We start from the raw sequence: 19,103 nt of genomic DNA, 5'->3' as shown, positions 1-19,103 counted from the left end.
CCAAAAATTGTGTTCATCGGATTTTAGTAAATACATAACCAGCACACGCGAAAATTGAAGAAAAACAAAAATTGGATCAAAAAACACATTGAATTGCAACCCAAATTTTATTTTTCTATAATTTTCACGTTTGCCATTCATGTATTTTCTGAAATAAGATAAAAATAATTTGTGGTATAATTTTATTGGGAGTGCCTTATTAATAAAGGCTTGGTTGGTATGCATAAGAGGTTGGTTGGAATCCATGAACTTATGGTTTCGTTAGAAATTCTTCTCATTGCTTCATTTTCCATGGATTTTATGGTCTGATTGTGTTTTTTTCTTGTACTATTTTTTCATTGAGATCTGCCATGCACCTATTTCTGGAATAGGTTCTATTTACTGGAACAGTAATACCAAAAGAAAAACACATACATATTAATGCATCTATTATAAATTTCTCATGATCGTTTGGGCCAAACGGTTTTTTTATGGAGGGTCTGAGATTGGTTTGGTCCAATGGCTGCCCTCCTTCCATTCTAACTCTCTCCCGCATGTGAGAAATGCTAAGTGCAAAGAAAATAGGCAAAGAAAAAACTCTTAAAGTCTACATGAACGGCCCAGATTCACTGTGACTGCACAGTGAATCTGGGCCGTTCATGTAGACTTTAAGAGTTTTTTCTTTGCCAATTTTTTTGTCCCTAACACTCCTCCCCGCTCGTCCCACCCTTAGGAAAACGTGGGAATCGAGGAGCCTGTAGTGGTGGAACTCCCTAACCCCTCTAAAACGACGTGGTTTTGCTAAATGAGACTCTCCCCCAAATGCAACAAATTCCCTAGCACATTGCGAAGTAGGGAACTATTTTCCCTCGAATAAGAAGCTAGTCAAGTCAACTGCGAAAACGGTAACTTAAATCCTCTCTCGGCTCTCAGGGAAAACCCTAGCCCCCTACGTTCCATTCTCCTCTACATCAGGCTCCCTCCCTCTCTCACATCCCAGCGCCGCGATTTCCTTTTAGGCAGAACGCCTCTTGCTCTCTGTGCCGATGCTTAGATTGATAGCTAGCCCACATTAAGGGATCGAAAGACCTATACAAAGCTTTTTTTGAAAGCCCTCGGTACCTTGAATATTTTAATTTTAGAAGTTCCATTACGCCTAATATTATTTCGTTTATGTTTAGTTTTGAAAAGCCTAATTACCTGCTGCTCTAATAATCATTTGGGAATGTTTACTTTCTGCTTAAAATTCCAATTCTTGATGGAGTTTGATGCGTAAACAGAGAGTATCTACATGTAAATAATTTGAGGGGAAGAGTATTGAACATACTGAGTTTCCGAAGATTTTGATTTGTTTGTCTTGAATCTTCCTGCTCCTATTTGATTTTTTTTTTTTTTGAAGTTTCTTATTTCTTCTGTTCTCAATCCGTTTTTCTCCTGTTATAAGAGAGTTTCACGAGTCATGATCAACCCTTCATCCATACTGGCTTAATTTGTTTCTTTTTTCGTGTTTTAACTTCCCCGACTCTACTCTTTTATGTTTTTAGGAAGCCAGTGATGGTGATGATATTGTTGGTGTCCTCCGGCAACAAATTATGGAGTTGCTTCCAAATGGCACACCTAGAATGGTAAATCTTTTCTGAGCTTGCTGTGTTCATTCCAAATGTGCCAATTCTGCCCTTTCATCCAAATGGCTCTATTAGAATGTTAAATTTGGAATTGTATTACGTTCTTTGTTTTTGAATTTTATTTTTTATTTTTGTATCATGGAAGTGAGGCTACAGTAACTCTCTAATTCTTGGCAAATCTAATATTTCTATACAAATGATTGTTGGGTAAACCGTTTAGTCAGATTCTATACTTCCTTGAGGCCCAGTTATGCGAACCTAGAGGCCAAGGCTTCTAGGGATCATTTTTTGTACTCTATTTGTTTCCAAAGTAACATGCGATTTTTAGATCTTATTTTGTTTTCGTGATCATATAATAGTGTTCCCCATCATTGGGATATCTATTGTATTATAGAAGGGAGAGCACAACTTCGCATCTCCCTTTTTTTTCAGTGAAAGCGTGGTTCCACTGGTAATGCATACATTGTGCTCGATAAAATGCCATTGCACAATCTGACTTATTGGGACATCATGATGACATGGGTAGCTAAAAATGGTCTTGGAGTGAATGACATTTGGATCTATCACTGTGTATGCGAGCATGAAGAACTAAAACAACTAAATGTTTATGTTTAAAATTACCGGAAAAAAAAAACTGAAAATGGTTATACTTTATTTCTCTTTAGGTTTTCCCTGCTCCTATCTATCAAAATTTTAGCCGTATGAAGAACTAAAACAACTAAATGTTTTCGTTTGTAGTTTGTTTTTTCCTAGCTAGTAATTTGTAGTTTGTTGAAAATAGATGATTAGGTATTAAGGAGTGCAAAAGTTGTTTATTTTTTCCTTAGATCAAGTTAATTTTGATTTTGTGAACACTAATTCTTGGAGTGGCCACTATTCATGTGGAGTAGCTTTTTTTTTTTTCAATTTCCCCCCCTAATATTGGCTAAATTGTTTCCTTAGTGTATTTTTTGTTTGTGCTGACATTTTAGTGACCACGCAACAAGGAACTAAAAAAAGATCGACAAATTGATGAAGGTTAATATTGGCCCTTATAAGGGGAAATTGATTTAGATGATAAATTTATGGAGGAATGAGAACAAGTGAAGGATAATGGTTGATTTTAAGTAATTGGAATGTGGATACCAATACATGGAGAGGATGAGGAATGGGCTTTACAAGCTCTAACCTTTGGGCAAAGGGGGATGCACGTGGTCCCAAACGCATGTAATATCACTAGGTCCCACCTATGGGTTTGTTGCTAGGAATCACTCATGATGTGTTGGTGTTGAAACGGAACCTTGATAAAAAGGGATATGGTTGATGGGAAATTGAGATTTAGAAATAATGGTGTGTGCGTGTGAGTTCTTTGGTTTTAAATTTATGGTTGTGCTTTATGTTCTTATTTTACTCAAAATATCATTGCTCATGTTAGGATTCCCTAAGCACATCTCATCTGATATGCATATAGAGTTTGTTGGAGATTTTTTTATTGGGCACGTGTTTGCTCAACCCTTCCATTTTCAGGTACCAAATAAAAGGTTCGTAGCATGGAGTCTTGATGTGCATTGCAAGACATCTTTTGAAATCGTATCCTTTTATCAGAAATTGTAATTAAGAATGAAATTGCTTCTATGTTCATGTCATCCTAAGTATTTCTAGTTGAGAATGGTCCTACTCATACAAGTATGTGTGTGTGTGTGTGTGTTGGTGATATTTTTAAAACGCTAGCATGAAGAAATATTTTACATAACCACTTGCATGCGCAAGAGATTGAGATAATTTTATTGTTGTGTTTCTTCAATAAAAATTGCACATGCATCGTGTGCCCAACTTTTAGACTGAAGGAAAATGTTGTCTAAACCCCAGAAACAGTGTAGAGAGTAGCATCCTTTTCAAGGCCAGAGTGGAGCATCAACAGATCTACAGTTCTGCTCTTACCAATTACAAATCGATCATAAACCGTAATGTGGCATCACGTCCTAAAATTGACAGTCACCTCTCGTCTGGCATCCTCTGCCAACAATAAAAAATAGCCTTCACCAAGGTAAGCATGACCCAAGCAACGGCAAAAATATTAAGCAGCAAATTCCAACTCTACACTTTTTACACATAAAGCATCTATACAACAAGAACTCTCACCGCTTGCCCAAATGGTCAATGGTGAGAATGGCCCAGTTTATGTACAGAATTATTAACCCATCTTGCCTTCTAAATCTTCAATAGGGACCAGAAAAGAGATGCTGAAGAATCAATCCACAATCACACTGAAGTTCCCGTACTAGTCCAATAGCCATGGGAATTCAATGCTAGTCGATAGGTTATTGAATGATGAGTGTTTTTTGGTTTGTAGTTCTCTTTGAAAATTTGTCTTTGATGAAGTGTTCTTGGTGTTTATTGAATCAATTTTGGTAGTTTACCTGAAATTGATGCTGTAGTTATTAAGAATGGAATCGAGTCGGATGAAACAACTACAGTTCCACAAGCAGCTGATGAGACTGAACAAATTAGCAAGGCAATGGGAAAAAGAGCAACTATTACCAGAGCCTTAGCAAATGCTGGGAATCCTTTGGAAGGAGCTGAGACGGAGCTTGTTTTGAATCCAATCCGACTTGCATTTGAATCCAATAATGTGAAAGTCCACAGCTTGTGTTGGATTGTCTACATGTACGTGCTTGTTTTGATTGCATACTTGATTTTGAGAAGTTTTGGTTTAATGAGTCATCTTGTTATTATCTGTTTTAGTTGATAGAGTGGAAGTTAACTTATCTGTGAAATCTCAGCACAAATTAGAAAACAAAAATCCACCACATTCTATAGTTGTCTAAACTTTCAATGCATATAGCAGATTCATTGTCCTACTTATTCTGATTAAATTCCATGAGCCCAGAAACTCATAGCATATGTCCATTTAAAGGGTGATCCTGGGCTAGATGGGGGTAAAAATGTGGCACTGTTTACAGACATTCTTAACATAGTTTGCAGTTGTGTGGAGAATTCATCATCTGACAGGTTCTGCCTTTGGTTATGAAGTGTTGAAGGTGCTTCTTACTGCTGTATCGTCCACCAAGTTCAGAGGTATGTCACAATGGTTATGATAGCTTTTTGTTACATTTTTTTTATTGGCGACATGTTTAATCTTGGAACTAAATCTGTGATATGTGCTATATTAGAGGGACTCATAGATCATATTTTGTTAGAAACGGAAGATGTAATGTTGTGTTTTGCCAATTTTGATGCGGATCCATTATGCTTTCACTGCTTTTATTTTGAACTGCTGACTCTTTGGTTTTTGTCTCTTTAGGACTCTGTGGTCCATCTCCTGAACAATAATATTTTTTTGGAATAATGTTCAAGAATTATTCAAGTCTCTTGGTTTCCTAACAGTATTGGTTTTCATTGGAAGAGATGTGGGTGCTTCACTTTTGAAGTTAACTATGGAATTTTGAGTCCCCACAGTTCCCTTTTTATTGTTGTGGGCAAATTAGCACGGAAGCTTTCCACACTTCTTGCAACAAATTTGTTTATCATGTATGATACTCTGGAAAAACTAATGACCAAACCACAAATAATTTGAGTTTTGCCTTGTGGTGGGTTTGTCTTAGGAATAGATTCTTAGTTGGGGTTTGAATGGAAGTTACATTCCTGGGTCTGAATAATGAAAAATTGCAAAAGTTAAGCTTGGTTTTGCAAGCTGGCTTTTTGGAACTTAGGCTGTTTGAGGGCCAAAAGAGTAAATAACTAGGGCCTATAATGGTGTTCAACCTGAGTCACCTGACAAAGGTTGACAGATTTGGGCAAACACATTTTCCATTTCTCTTAAATCCAACTTTTTTACTGAAAAGGAAGAGTGCATATCCATTTACTATGTTCTGGATTTTGAATGAAGGAAGCAAGGTAATTAGCTCAGGAGTTGAATCTGGTCTCTAGGCTTGCCTTCAATAATGCCTTCCAACTTGAATTTGGGGCATGGTTCCACGGCAATAACGTCCATTCCTCGATTTTGAAGGTGTAGGGGGATGCTATTTTAGTGCTAAAACTTTTTGGGAGCAGCCACTTTGGGCATATGTTTGCCAAAGGTTGGGTTTGTCCCCAGCCAATACACACATCGATTGGGGATTACATGGGTACTGTTGTTTTTGTTTTAGACTCTTCCGAGTTCCTGCAATGATTTTGATTAACAAATGAGACAGTAATAAAAGCTTTACTGATAGACTGTTCTACACCAACCAAAACCAAATAAGATAAAGTTTGTTACTTGATTCAAATAGAACTAAAGGTTTAGTGGTTTACTGGTGACCCCTAAAACTTCTGCTCAATAAATTGTGAAAATGATAAACTGTATTCCAAAAAGAATCAATAGCATCAAACTTGTCGTAAATATTGCATTGCACTCCTAACAAGTAAACCAAAAATGGAAAAGAAAACGTTTTTTCAGAAAGCTTTTGCTTTCTTGTTGCATTCCGTAACTTGTGAAACACCAATGTACAAACACAAGTAGAAGAACAAAGTTGACTTGTCTCTTGACCACGTTATTCTCTTCTTTACCTTCAAGTACTGTAATTTGTTATTTTTTCACTGCCAAGTCAACCTTGTCTCTTGTCTCTGTTCAACCGAAATTTGTCAAAACTACCAGAATTGGCAATTCTAAAGAAGTTCCCAATGATGAATAGCACTTGGTAACCTAGTTTATCCCGCCACGATGGGGCTATTTATAAGAATTTTACTGCATTTGATTTTTATTTTCCTGTCAAGAGCAAGTTGACCCCTTTACCTTCTTCGGTTCATGATGAATAGCACTTGGTAACTAAAAGTCGGGGCCACCTTACCATTATTATACACAATTAGAAGAAGCCGATGGCGTAAATAGTGTTGGTTGCTGAAATTAATTATGATTTGCGAAATTAGTTTGTGAGACGTGCAGCCTCTTACTCATTGTTAATTGGTTCAGAATTGGATGTTTGAACATGAATGAGATCTAGTCATTCAAAGGTTATTGTGGAAGACTCTATTTCGTTAATGATTAAGCTCCCTATTGTTTCCTCCATAAGTGCACTTTATTTGGTTGTTCTCTCAGTATTTTGGATCCTTTTGTTCGTCTATTTAAGTGTGGTTGCCGGTTGGGGTGTAGAGTGTTAGAATTTGTCCCACATAAAAGGCATGCCTAGGCGTGCACCTAGACGGCTAGACCCGAGGCTTGACAAGTTGTGCGCCTTACGGAGGGTGGGGCAAAGCAACGTGAAAGAAACCTACCATAAGGCGCAAGAGGTGGACACCTCTTTCTAGTTGCTTTAAAAAATTAAAAGAAAGGTAAATTTTTTAACCCTAAATAATAATAAAAAAGAACGAAAATGTTTTTTGGTACAATCCAGACTCCATACCACCAATCGACAAGCTCGATTGAAGTCTCTAGTAGTCACAATCGACAAGTTTTACATTGGTCGATCGAGTCCACTCCTCCACCTTTTTTTGTTATATACGTCTTTGCCTCTAGGTTTTCTTTTGTTGCCTTTCAGGTCAACTTTTTTGTACTGTTGTTGGATTTTTTTTTTCTTTTTCTCTGCAAATTGCCATTTGAATTGGTAATTGGGTCTGATTTCCTATAGTTAACTATAACTCTAAAACCTATATTTTCTATTTCTGCTCTACTCGATCCACTCGCTTCAATGAAGCTTGCTCCTTGTGCCTAGAGCCCAACAGATTGCTTTTAACAACAAAGGGCTAAGTAACTATAAATACCTTTCCTTCCGGTGTGGTCCTCCTAGTGGAGGGTTCGTGAGATAGATTGCATTAGGCTACCTTCACTTTTCCAGTTATCTTACGGATGGGCAATCCAAGATGACAAAACAATCACATTGCAATTGCTTCTGAAATCAGATTTATAATTAACTTATTTTTACCAGTAGTTTTATTGAATTTCAGGAACAATCTGGATTGAACTGACGAAGGATTAACTTGCTATTCACCTTCTTGATGTGCAGTTCATGGAGAACCATTGCTGGGAGTAATCAGAGTTTGTTATAATATTGCTCTTAACAGGTGGTGGTTATAACTTTTGCACTGTTAGTGTAACGTCAAGTTGTCAACTTTATGTGAAAATTGATAGGAACTCTTTTGGGTTTTAGCAAGAGTCCCGTGAACCAAGCAACGTCAAAGGCGACGTTGACCCAAATGATCAGCATCATATTTGGGCGAATGGAAACTGATCTGGGGGAATTCAAAACATATCTTGCATTATTTTTGTTTCCTGTCTGATGCATGAGCATGTACACACTATAGTTGCTTCCACTGTATTCTTAGAGTCTTATTCATCTCAGGCAGTTAGGTCTCTACCACATCTAGTTCTGTCCCACATAAAGAACTTGCTTCAGAAAATACTTCAGACTCAACAGTGGAAGAGGCTGTTTTAAGATGAGACAGAGGAATGACTTTGGGTCATGCACTTTCTCTGAATCAAGTGAAAGCGATGTCTCTTGCCTCTGTGGAGGAACTTCAGAATCTTGCTGGGGGTACTAACATAAAAGGTGATACTCTTCACCATTCATATGCCATGCTCATCGTCAAGCCAGTTGATATGGCTCCAATGTTTCAAATGCGTGGGGCAGGTGTAATTTGCTATGATGCCTTGCTATGCCATTTCATTTCTTTGTGTTTTGTAGGGCTTAGAAGCTGTTTTTGACAGGGCTGTGCATCTTGAAGATGGTGAAAAGATAGTAAGGTAAAACAACATTCTGAGAGAGAGAGAGAGAGAGAGAGAGAGAGAGAGAGAGAGAGAGAGAGAGAGAGAGAGATTCTGTAAATAACACAACTCATCGAGCAACACAAATACCAACTTCGATTAAATGAAATGAACGAATATTAGATGGCAAAATGGAACAGAAATAGAACTTTGTAGTCCTGTTGCAGTGGACCTCAGTTCTCACGCTTGGCCTGAGAGATGATCGATGAGACGACATCAGCTCCTTCACCTCTTCGAAGTGATGATGATGGACGGCGAGAGAGTGCCTGGAGTGATGATGATCGATGGCAAGAGGAGTGAGGATGATTGGTAGGGATCGTAGGATCTAAGGATGATTGGTAGAAATCTGAGAGAGAGAGAGAGAGAGAGAGAGAGAGAGAGACTTACTGCCTGTACACATCTATATATATAAGGGTATTTTTGTAATTACAAGTTTTCGATTCGGTTCGGGTATCAGCTAAACCATAACCGAACCGATACCTGTTTGGTTATTCAATGCCTCAACCAAACCTGTACCCACGGGGAAAATGTCGGTTATGGTTTGGGGAATAACTTCAGTTACGGTTTGGGTACCCATGGTTCAAATTACCATCCCTAGAGGACAATGATGAAGTGACATCCAATGCCTCAACCAAACCCGTACCCGCGAGGAAAATTTCAGTTATGGTTTGGGGAATAACTTCGGTTACGGTTCGGGTACCCATGGTTCAAATTGCCATATCCTTAGAGGACAATGATGAAGTGACATCCAAGACCTGTATTTTGTCTGTCGAGCTTCTGCAGGTTAATTCCATGGACTGAATGTATGCATCCTCTTGATTTGAATCGGCATTGGCTCAATTTAACTTATTTCGAGAGTTTCTGAGTTTCTTGGTCTCAGCCGCATAGACCTTATTTCTAGTAGACCCCTATTGTTGTAAGATAGTTGGGCATTAATTCATTTTTATGGTTTTGATTGGTGTATTTGAAGTTGGCCTATGATCTTAACCATGTATAGGGTGTGATTCGTGGAAAAATTGGAGATGATATGAGAAATCATTTTGTGTTTCAACTTGATGGTTTAGCAAGGTTGCAGAGCATGGACAGATTTATTTGGTTAGAAAACAATTGAGCTTTTGGGATTATTTCCCTTCTGCAGACATTTTTTGCTTTCTACCATATAGCAGATTTTCATCTTCATGGCAAGCTTTTAACATCATTCAACTATTTATTAGATAATAGTAACAGAGATTGTTCATCCTCGTAGCATGCTGAGAGCAAAGAAGAATGACTAATTTTCAAATGTCTTTATACTGGTTTCTCCTGTATTTGGTTTCTTATATATATTTGTTGCTTATTTGCTTCATAGCATTTTCGATTGCTACGATGTTTTGAGACATACTTCAAGCTATTGTATTTTCAGGGTTTGTTGGAAGGGGTTAGTCATTCATTCACTAAGAACTTCCATTTTATCGACTCGGTGACAGCTTACCTTTCATACGCTTTGTTGTGAGCTTCAGTTTCTCATTCCCTGATGATATTCCAGGTTTAGTAGCATGCCTTTGGGTCCCCTTTGTTTCGTACATGAGCTTCTTCTCTATAGGTCTTGATAATGGTGATTCTTAATTTACTTTTTGGTAGTACTCAACAGGAATCTTCTCAGTGCTTTTATTGCGATTTAGGGAAAGTCTCAAGGTATGTGCTGTGTTTCCGTACTGCTTTCTTTCTTTTTTTCTATGTTCCTCTTTAGTTTATTTGTTTTGGTTGAAAACTTTTTTTATCTGTCCTTCGTGGTATCTGCCTTATAATTATTTCAGGGTGAAATTGGCATCTTCTTTCCCTTGATTGTTCTGCTATCATTGGATAGCTTAGAATGCTCCCTTAATCAAAAGATAAGCATTCTCCAGTACAGGTTTACCATACTCTTGACTATGATTAAATTGCTTCATCTTTCGCTAATGGTAGTGAAATTGGTATTGGTCATTTATTTTTTTAGGGGATGTCGGGTTATTTTATAACCATACTTTCACATTATTCTGCAGAATGGTGGAGAAAGTGTGCAAGGACTCTGAAATGCTTGTTGACCTGTATGTGAACTATGATTGTGATCTTGAGGCACGTAACTTGTTTGAACGCATGGTACGAATTAGGATGACTTTTTTATAATATTTTCATTCCCCTTTTGTTATCTTTTGAGGTTCTTCCCTGTTCACTCAACAAATTTCCATTACATCATAATCTTCTTGTACAAGTTACCACTCTATTGAGATCATGGGAATCAACATGTTGATCCTAACTCAATCACTGTATACCAGATGGGATTTATTGGTTTGCCTCTATGCACAACGTGGGCATAAGCTATGTCATGCTGATTCCAAATGTGAATTACTGTTTTGCTAGAACTTAGAAGAAACTACTGATTACCTCTATTCCTTGACCTTTATAGTGGCTAGTGAATGAATGTGCTAAAATCATTGGTTGACTGGGAGAAGATGAGGAGGGAATTAGAGAACCACAGTTATGGTAAACACCCTATTGATGGAGAAGTTTCATCTAGAGAATTTGATGAGAGTACAATCAGGGAAGATTTACATAATAACTTAGAGAAGGCCAAGGCTCATAAGTCTACCATGGAGGCTGTTATAGCTGAGGTAATTTATCAAACTCTAATATCACAGTTCCCCTAATTCTTGGGATGTTGGAGAGAAAATGTTTGTCAGATTTTTTATGTTTGTTAAATGGACTTCTGCAGAAGCTGATGATTTTTTTCCTGCTTATTTGGATGTGGTTGCCTTGACGGGCATCTCCTACGAAACATTTTAGTTTTGCACTAAAAAGCAGGACTTTATCCACTAGTTTTTTTTGTTTGGCCGGGTGGTCGGGCTGTGTTAAGGTACTGACATGTGGTGCCAAATATGTTTCAGTTCGACTGGAAACCAGCGAAAGGTGTAGAACAAATGTTATCAAATTGGTTGGTGGAAAATACACCAGCTTTAGTTGCTCATTTTGTGAGGAATACTCCGAGTCTGGACATGGTAGAACTATTCTTTCAGTAAAGTTTCATAGGCTTACAACCCCGATTGAAGAGTGGGCAAAAATAATGCAGAACATAAGGGAGAATCTGTTCTATAGGCAGTCCTCTTTCTATTGATCTATTTGTTTTGCTAAAAAGTAAATTGCACCAACCCCCCTCACTTTTCTAAAATTACAGTAACACCTCGTAATTTACCTGATAACGGGATGGAAAATGCTGACATCATCTTGTTTGAGTTTCGATTAGATAAAAATGGAGCTATTTATGTGGAGGTACAGAAAATAAAAAGTAATTCCCACCAAGTCACCTCTAATTAATGAAACGCACCTTATGAAAGTGCCTAAACCCTAGAGTACCTTATTAAAGTGTCAAAACCGCTAAAAACCTATGATAGAAAATTGCACCCTAAAACCCCTATGAAAGTGCCTAAACCTAAACCCTAGAGCTCTATGGAAGCGCCTAAACCTAAACCCTAGGGTATCCTAAAGTGGGCCTAAACCCTAGGGTATCCTAAACCCTAAAACCCTAGGGTACCCTAAGGTTTTAGGGAGGTTACCCTAAAACCCTAGGGTGGCACTTCTATTAATGGTAAATGTATTTTGTAAAAAGTGGACCTAGTGGTAATTAAGTATTCCATCTTACCTTAATGAGAATTAAGATGTGGTTTTCTGTACCTAGTGGTAAAAGTCCCATAAAAAAAATGCTGACATCGTATTTGTAAAAGTAATAGCCATAAGGCCCAAAACCAATCTTGTAAAAGCATGATAAGAAATGGCAGAGCGTAAAACATTTGCCTCTAGAAGAACCGCTAGTTCAGAACCCAACAATGGTTGTTATTGGATTTTTAGAAATCTCAGGGGGTGTTTGTTTGTTTCCCAATTTAGTTTGTTTGAATCGATTTGTTTTATCCCCTTGGTTTGCAGGCTATGATTGGAGACTACTTGGGCCAACATGAAGAGTTTCCCCTTGCTGTGATGCATGCTTGTGTAGATTCCATGAAGTTCTCTAGTAAGAAGTTTGAGTCTGCAAATCGTGAGTTCCTTAGAGGATTCCGGCTTCCAGGAGAAGCACAAAAGATAGATCGAATCGTGGAGAAATTTGCTGACCAGTAGGTGTATACAATTATGTTCTCGTGTGTGGGCATATGGATGCAAGCCTCTCGACTATGCCCCGGCTTTAATTGGGCCCTTCACCTATTGGAAGGTGGGCTCCATTTGGCCGAATACACACTAAAAAAATAGATTTAATCCCAATTTACCCGAAAATTCTGATGGATTGGTACTTTGCACACCAACGGCTCAATTAAGAAATTTTATGCGTCTGAATATCTGGAATATAACAGATGAAAGTAAGTATACAGCTTTTGGTATTTCATGAACACTTGTGACTTGTCTACTACTACATTGAAAGTGAAGTCACTCCTGCAATTGGACTTGTCTTTTCACGTGAACAACGTCAATAGTAATACAAGTCAACCGCTTGTAGGGTGCATTTTTGTGTGTGTAGTGAAGTGTATAGATGCCACATCCTAATTCTCATTTGCTTGTGTACTTGTGTTTGTTATTGTTGGCAAGATTAGACTCATCACCAACTTTAGTAGTAAAAGGAGTTATGAAGTAAAAATAGGGCAGTGGTGAACGTCACTCCCCTTTGTCTCTTTAGTGGATGATTTGTTTTTGTTTTGTGAGAGAAGGGGAGTGACAAAATTAATTCTCTAAAAATATAGCTTACTTTAAGGGAGCTGATAATGCCAAAATCATTTTTGTTCCTACCAAAACCCTTAATCGTTTTTGTTCCTACCAAAACCTTTTTTGTTTCTGCCAAAACTCATTCATTGCATGACTAAATTGCCTTTCACTACACCACTTACTTTACGAAAATGCCCCTTCAAATCCAGAGGATTATTTTTGTTTACGTCTCTTCTCAAATTACCTCTAGTTTTGCTCGTGAATTACATTTTTGCTTGATGTTTAATTTTTGTTTGCTTCTCTTCTAAAATTAGCTCTAGAATTTGCTCATGAATCCTTGCATTTTTGCTTGAAATGTGGAACTGGAAAACGCATTGCACTTATGGGATTTTAAAGGGTATTTTCGTAAAGTAAGTGATGTAGTGGAGGGCAATCAAGTCATGCAATGAATGAGTTTTAGTAGGAACAAAAAGGATTTTGGCATTATTAATTCCCTACTTTAAAGGAAGACGGATGACAGGAAGAGAAAATACAATAATGAAAAAGAGAGAAGATAATTATGTAGATCCCAAAAGGCAAAAAGGACTAATATATTGACACGTACTGCAATTTAAATCATGGATAACTGTAGTGACTTTGGGAAGGTGGCAAGTATATTAGCTATGAAGTGTTTTTTCTTCATATGCTTTGTTTTCCCGTCAGTGGGTAAGGACTTTTGATTTCTGATACTAAGTGGTAAGATCTCGCTTATTTTGATATTTAAGTGCACTTCTTTTTTAAGGGAAACTCTAGCTGCTTCTTTTTTTAGTCAAGATCTACCAATGCAGTTTGACCAAGTAATTTATGTTATGAGATGCACTTGGAAACCTAACTTAATACTTAAGACTTTCTGCCTAGATGGTTCAGTTGACCATGTAAGGTGCACGAATAAAAGACCCAAGCACTTGCTTTTAAACTTTGACTCTTCTTAAGTTAATGTTTAGCGGCCTGCCAAAGAACCTTTTAATTTGCTGATTCTATTCTTCATATATACTGGGGCGTGGGTATCGCTGGCTAGTGTTACTGTGCCTTATTTGGAAACCAGCAAGGTTCCAGGCACTTTCGTCTGTCTTTATGATTTCATAGCTAGTGGCCCAGTGCCAATACATGCTTTGATAATTCAAGGCTAATAAACCTTTGATATTCATTGACAATATTGATTGCGGGGAGAAGGGAACCTTTTGGAATCAGGTCTTATCCCAAATGGTAATTTAATATACCCCAAATGGTACTTACTGAAGAACCCATGATAAACCCATTCTTGTTGCCAGCTAGTAATTTAATATAAACTTTGTTTTACCTCTTGCAGTTACTGTGCAGATAATCCAGGTCTTTTTAAGAATGCAAATACCGCATATGTCCTTGTATGTGCAGTTGTAATGTTGAATACTGATGCGCATAATCCGATTGTATGGCCTAAATTGTCCAAGGCTGATTTGATACGCATTAATGCCACGAATGATGCTGAAGAGTGTGCTCTGACAGAACTTCTGGAGGATATCTATGATTCCATCGTTTTGAAGAAGAGATAAAAATAGAAGATGACTTGGTTGCTCTTGGAAAAAACAGTAGACAGAAGCCAGAAGCAGAAGAGAGAGGTCGCTTTGTTAACATTCTTAATTTGGCTCTACCGACGAGGAATTCAGCAATGGACACAAAGTCTGAAAGCGAAGCTGTCATTAAACAAACACAGGCTATTTTCAAGGAATGAAGAGAGGAGTCTTTCATACTTCATATCAGATTGAACTTGTAAGGCTGATGGTGGAAGCTGTAGGATGGCCTTTGCTCGCAACTTTTTCTGTTACTATGGAGGAAGGAGACAATGAGCCAAGTTGTTCTCTGTATGGAAGGATTTAGAGAATGGATACCATGTGCAATGCTTTTTTATCATCTCTAGTTAGGTAAATTTCCTCTCTTTAAATTACTGTATAACATTTCCTTATGTTTTGTTGATATTTGTATTACATTTCTTTTGTGCTTGAAGATGTTAAAGTAATTTTCTGTTTTTTCTTGTTTGGAAAGTATAGCAAACTCATGGGAACAAGGTGTTCATTGCTTCTCTTTCTACCTAAATGTGATACCACCTGTGACATTCACTCAAGCTGGTGGTTTTTACATATCAGATTTAATTTCCTGCACGCACCAAAGGACATGTGTGGTAAAAATGTGGAAGCATTGAGGATTCTACTTGCTTTGTGTGACTCCGAGACTGATGCCCTTCAAGACACATGGAATGCAGTTTTGGAGTGCAATTCTCTGCTTGAATACATCATGTCAACTCCCACTATTACTGGAACTGTCATGCAAGGATCAAATCAAATCTCCAGGGATGCTATTATTCAATCTCTGAGAGAGTTGGCCGGCAAACCAGCAGAACAAGTGTTTGTGAATAGTATTCAATTGCCCAGTGAAGCGGTAGTGGAGTTTCACTGCTTTGTGTAATGTGTCGGCCGAAGAACTGAAACAAACTCCAGCTTGTGTTCTTAGCTTGCACGTATACGCTTGGTAATTTTCTTACCGTCCACATTTAGTTAGTTCTACACATAATATTACCTCGATAATAGCTTTGTGCAGCTTTAATTTTCCACTAAATTAGGCATCTAATTGTTGGACTGTAGCTTTAGGTCTGCTAGGTTGACCTGTTTTGTACGGTGGGGTTGATTTTGCAGAACTATAAAAAAGTATATGGAGTAGCATATGAATGTATTTCTCATGTGTTCTTGAGGCATAAAAAAGGAATTTTGAATTCTAAAAATGGTTAGCCTAGGTTTTCCAACATTCATTATGTGTCGAGGTTTGTAATCCGTACAATTATGGAACTGATCTGTTAGTGTGAAAAGCTGATTACCGATGTGTCTTTTGTTTGCTAATAGGCAAACTTTTTTCCTTTCTATCCATTTTCTGTCCATTTCTTTTTATTTTGAAACATTGTAATGTGGTGTTTGGGCCTCTTACAGTGGCGTACTTGTCCATAGGGAAGCTCTGTTGCCGAATCTCATGCCTGCTTGGTTGCAGGGATAAATTCACTGGGTTGAGCTTTACATGGATTCGAGCTTGAGACTTTGGTTCCTGGAGCATGTCCTTACCATCTACTTATCCTTCTTGTTAACAATGTCAAAAGTAAACAAATATCCCCAAGCAGCTCAACCCCACCCCAAAAGCTGTAACACATAAAAAAGACTAAAGACTAAAGACTTAAAAAAAAAGTAAACAAACTTGTATTGTTGATTATGTGATCCTTCAGTTTGCTTTTTTGTATGCCGCTATTTGTGCATCTATGTTGCGTTTAATTTTGGACATAACACGGTTATATGAAATAGTTGCCTTCCAGTACTTGAAGCTTTTGCAAATTTGTTGCTTCTTAAGTAATTGCCATTGTTTTAAACCAACCAATCAGGTGCAGGCCGGCCAGTTCAAATCAGGTTTTGAGACCCTGTGTACTTGGTGACTGTTGAATCACCACTGAACGGGCTGCTTCGCCCTTCAAAATGGTGCGAATCAGAAATATTTTATGATTCGGTGGTGAATCTGATGAGTCTATGTTATTGACACAATGGGTTTTTAATGTTAAAGCTGGGTTGTAGATGCCCTTGTACCTTCTTCGCTGGCAGAAACAAGAGGAGCTGTTATTACTTGGTCTAGTCCCTTAGTATTCTTACCGGAAACGCTGGGGTATGGGCCTCCATTCGTGCAACAGGCCCACTCCAGAGGGGCAGGCCAAATGATTTCTAGGGCTAGCTGATTTAGACTGAAGCATAGAGATAGAGTTTACAGAGTGCTAAGAGAAATTGCTACCTTGTCACTGTGGGATCCCAAGAGAGGGTGCTAAAATCAAATGGTAGCCCCTTGTTCAAATGCAAAGGACAAAGAGAAGCATAACTGAATAAAAGATGTGGGAGAAGCACTTGTTGCTTCCTTCCAGCTCTATGTTTAGAAATAATCTTAATGCTTTCCTGACCTCACAAAATATATCCATATCCATGCAAGTGCTAATATTTGTTAATATACTTCCATTGTGTAAAAAATATGCTTCTACATGTGAAGATAGCGTTAAGATGTGGCAAATTAAGCTTAAGAGAGTTGAAACATGCGTGTCATTGAGTTTAAACATGTTGGTGATGATTTCAGAAATTGCCTAGCCTAATATCCACTTTTGCATACTTATCGCACAATACTCCCACTGTTGTTAGACTGGGACTGTTACCGTAACGCTGTCACTATATAAATCTATTGTTAGTTCTGTATCTTGTCTTAGACCAAAATTTTCCCTGGTGAAAGAAAATAATCCAACACTTTTGCATCAACAAGCAAACATTCGAAGAAAAATGTCAGTGCATGGCTGTGTTTGGCCAGATTTTTGTCTGAGTATTATTTATGTGTTTAGTCATTGTTTATTGGAGTGATGAAAACCTGTAAATGATCTCCGAGAAAGTTCCCTTTGTTTACGACATTAATTATCTCTCCTGCGTCTGATTAAGTGACGACATGTATGATGTGCTTGTGCAGTAACGATAGACTTGTTAACAATCTTGACATTTCCTTCTACCAATAACTTAATACTCTTTTCAGGTATGGGCAAGAATATGGTGTGTCCTGGCTAATCATTTTATTTCTGCTGGCTGTCATCATGATGAGAAAATTGCTACGTATGCTATTGATTCTCTGAGATAACTTGGTATGAAGTACTTGGAGCGTGCTGAACTCGCCAATTTCACATTTCAAAATGACATCCTAAAACCATTTGTCATTCTTATGCGGAGCAGTTGCAGTGAAACCGTACGGAGACTGATTGTTGATTGCATTATTCAAGTATGTCTCGTGATCGGATTTGCTGGTAGTCAATTGTCATATGCATTAGATGTTTGCAAAATCATGTTTGCTGCTGTAATTGCAGATGATAAAATCTAAAGTTGGAAGCAAAAAGTCAGGTTGGTGAAGTGTTTTTATGATTTTTACAGCTGCTACACAGATGATGGTTGGAACCAATTGTGGAAAGCGCATTTGAAAATGTTGAACAGGGTGAGAACCAAGCTTTCTTCTTTAACTTTGTCCTTCTTGAGAGTTTCTAGTTGTCGTTTAAGAGTTATTTTGGTAGGTAAGTCATGGAGGCTCAAAAATGAGTATCTTTAATAGGTGATTGAGACCTTAATCTTTTTATGAATTTGGTGTTTCCTTCCTCTTGTCACTTCAACAACTACTAACGGCCAAAAAACTATGCAGTTATCTTGGAACATTTTGAGCAGGTCGTTGGGGACTGCTTTATGGATTGTGTCAATTGTCTTATTGGGTTTGCCAACAATAAAAGTTCCCACTGGATAAGCTCTCCTGCGCATATGCGAGTATCGGCTCGCTGAGGTACTCGTTCCTGTGTGAAGTTTTAGTTTTTCCTTGGAAAAATCATTTGCTCTAGATGACATTTTGGTTTGCTGGCTATTTCTCATTATTGTTACACATGGATGATAAATGTAATTCATGTCGCCTCAACTAAAGTAGGGCGACTTTTGAATGTTGAAGTAAACAAGACAGAACTTGCTCAACACAATTTTTCTATCTAGAACTGCATAAATTAAGGCGCAGTGAAGTTTGACAGCTGACAGTTCCCTAGATTTTGTCTTTCTAACTTTGAGTAATCATTCATCAAAAATAGGGTTCATGAAATCTACTTGAACAATGGAGGAGTTTTGGATGTGTTTCTGAAGTGAATTTTGATGAATACTTTCCTAAGAAATCAAAAGAAAAAGTTATGAGCTGCACGCTTATAAGAGTGTGTGCACCTTATCATACACATGCTGCTGTGTTAGGGGAGTAGCATACATATGTTAAGTTCGAAGGAAGTTGGTGAAAGTGAGAAAAATCAGTGAAGATGGAAACCATATTGAGAATGCAAAGGAGCTCTGTCATATGTCCTTTGGGTTGTGACGCATGGGGATCTTATAGGAAAGGATACACAAGAACAACTCAAAAGCAAACATTGTAGAGAAAGCTCTATGTTTTTCTTATTAATCAATACCCAACCAAGTTGTCCGAAGGCTTTTTATTTG

General features: G+C 37.8%; 1 pseudogene; it reads left to right on the top strand.

The window, feature by feature from the left end:
- Positions 1-2,719: 2,719 nt before the first annotated feature.
- Positions 2,720-18,435, top strand: LOC131327704 (brefeldin A-inhibited guanine nucleotide-exchange protein 5-like; annotated as a pseudogene).
- The last annotated feature ends 668 nt before the right edge of the window (positions 18,436-19,103 follow it).

Source organism: Rhododendron vialii, chromosome 5a (assembly GCF_030253575.1).
Source record: "Rhododendron vialii isolate Sample 1 chromosome 5a, ASM3025357v1".
NCBI classification, from domain to species: Eukaryota; Viridiplantae; Streptophyta; class Magnoliopsida; order Ericales; family Ericaceae; genus Rhododendron; species Rhododendron vialii.
Note: the sequence above shows the minus strand (reverse complement) of the source record. Positions and strands in the feature narration are given on the sequence as shown.